This window comes from Marmota marmota, unplaced genomic scaffold (genome assembly GCF_001458135.2).
Source record: "Marmota marmota marmota unplaced genomic scaffold, marMar, whole genome shotgun sequence".
NCBI classification, from domain to species: Eukaryota; Metazoa; Chordata; class Mammalia; order Rodentia; family Sciuridae; genus Marmota; species Marmota marmota.
The window spans coordinates 6,775-9,525 of record NW_026007143.1 but is presented as its reverse complement, the minus strand read 5'-3'; the positions used below and the strand labels follow the sequence as shown (position 1 = coordinate 9,525).

The following is a 2,751-nucleotide window of genomic DNA, read 5'->3' as shown; positions in this document are numbered from 1 at the left end:
ACTCACTTAAATCTGCATAATGCTGTTGTGGCTGAGTCAGAGAAAGAGGCTGGCAGGGGACAGGAGGGTGGCTCAGGAGCTGTTAAGGCAGGGGCAGTGGTGGAGTGTCTGGGCCCAGGCCTTGAGTCTGCCAGTGCCCTGTGGATGCGAATCACTGCCGCATAAGCACCAGGGGCAAAGCAGTTGATCCACCAGTCAGGCATGAGCGCCCATGATGAGGCCTCTGCAGGGCACTCCTGGCCTGTCAGCTTCTGCTGCACTGCTGCTGCTGCTGCTGCCCAGGGCCCAGGCAGAGGAGCACCAACACATGCTCCCAGCAGAGGCTCCATCTGGTAGTCTCTAATTTAGGCCACTTCTGACCTTAAAGTCTCCAGTTTCCCAGTCGAAGGCCTGGCCCCAAAACAATCTCTTGCATTTGGTCTAAAGTTGATCAGTGGTTTAATTGCATTTTCACATCCAAGATTGGATGTTATGGACTCTAAGAGTGGCTTTCACTTAGGACTGGATGGTTTTCAAAATGGTGGACTGGAGCAAGGCAGGAAAGTCAGTTTCAAGATACAGAAGAAGTTGTCTTATAGATCAATAGTGTTGGGCCCTTCCAAAATCGCCTGGAAACATATAAGTACTTTTCACTTCTAATCTGTGTGGGGTCAAAAAAAGTAACAGTTATTACCATGAAGCTCTAGGAGAAGCACTTCAAGGAGTTGAAATGGAATTTAGTGGTCTGGATATTAAATTTAAAGATGATGTGATGCCAGCCATTAACTGTGAAATTGATTTAGATAAAGAAAAGAGAGATGCCTTTGTTTATGCTATCAAAATTCACTACTGGTACCAGATGTACATAGTTGATTTACCAATATGGGGTATTGTTGGTGAAGCAGATGAAAATGTAGAAGTTTGTTATCTTTGGACCTACAGAAAGCTTGAAATAGATTTTAATGGGAATTTAATTGTTGGAGGAAAGGTGAAACTGTTCCCAATACCAAAATACAGATGTCATATTTGGTAAAATGGAAAAAGTCAGATGTAAAATTTGAAGAACGATTGAACAAATATCTTGATCCATCCTTTTTTCAACAGAGGATTCATTGGTTTTTAATTTTCAATTCCTTCATGATGGTGATCTTCTTGATAGGGTTAGTTTCAATGATTTTAATGAGAACTTAAGGAAAGATTATGGCTGGTTTAGTAATGAAGAAGAAATGGCTGACATGGATAGAGACTTAGGAGATGGATATGAATAGAAACAGGTGCATGGAGATGTATTTAGACCATCAAGACACCAGCTAATATTTTCCTCTCTCATTGGTGCTGGATTTCAGATATTTGCTGTGTTTCTCATTGTTATTATTATTGCAATTATAGAAGATTTATATATTTTTCTATGCTGCTACATCACCAGTGAATGATTATTTTGGAGGAAGTCTGTATGCTAGACAAGGAGAAAGGAGATGGATAAAACAGATGTTCACTGGGGCATTCTTTATCCCAGCTTCGGTGTGTTGCAGGCCTTCTTCATCAATTTTATAGCCATTTATTACCATGTTTCATCAATTTTATAGCCATTTATTACCAATTTTAGAGCCATTCCTTTTGGAGCAAAAATCTAAATCTTATTGGTATATTACTTGGCTGAAATTTGTTAGGTCAGCCCAACTTCCTTTGTTGTGCCAATGCTGTGCCTCATCCTATACTGGAGAAAAAATATTTTATGTAGCCTGCAGTTATTGTTTACCTGGGATGAATTTTACCTTTTGGCTCTATCTTTATTGAAATGTATTTCATCTTCACATCTATTATGTCTATGGCTTCATGATGCTGGTTCTGGCCATCCTTTGCATTGTTACAATCTATGTGATATTGAGTGCACATACTTCTTGCTAAATGGGATTATAGGTGGCAGTGGACAAGTTTTCTCTCTGCTGAATCAACTTCAATCCCTGTTTACATGTATTCCTTTTACTAATATTTTTTTTAAAAAAAAACAAAGATGTATGGCTTACTTCAAACATCATTTTACTTTGGATATATGGTGGTATTTAGCACAGCCTTGGGGTAATGTGTGAAGCAGTTGTTTACATGGGAACAAGGGCCTTTGTCCAAAAGAAAAAAAAAATCTATACTAATGTGAAAATTGACTAGAGATGCAAGAAAACCTGGAACTTTGTATCAATTTCTCTTTTATATGGGTAGAAGTCAGTGCTCTTTTCATCTAAACCCTGAAAGGAACTGAGAAAGGGAAATGGCCTTCCTGATAATAGGTGGCTTGTCCATGATCTCCACAAGTCAACAAAAGCACTGCTAATAGAATGAAAACCTCAGGCAGGACCACATGGTGGTCATATCAAAAACTATGTGGAGACTGACTGTGAGGCAACAAAAATTACTGAGCCAACCTTTTTCTTACCAGGCATTACCTACCCCAGGTTTGCCCAGAACAAGGGGAAATGGCCATTTAGCGAGCAACCTCTTTACCAACATGGACTGTGACTCTCCAGTAATCTTCCCACCCCTGAGACAAAAGTACAAAAGTGATTGAAGATGCTCAATCACCAAGCTGCCTCACTTCTTGACCCTGTCCTGACTCACATCTTGGAGTCATTGAATAGAAGACAGAATCTTCCAAGGGTCACTGCTCTATATTTCTTTCTGAAATGCTTCTGTGTGGCTGTGGAGCCACCAGAAATCTAGGTAAACTGACTCTGACCACAGGTGACAGCCTGGTGAGCTTCAATTGGTGGACATTAG

The 2,751-nt window shown here is 40.3% G+C and overlaps 1 pseudogene; it reads left to right on the top strand.

Annotated features, from left to right (window-relative positions):
• Positions 1–214: 214 nt before the first annotated feature.
• LOC107133669 lies at positions 215–2,145 on the top strand (annotated as a pseudogene).
• Positions 2,146–2,751: the final 606 nt, after the last annotated feature.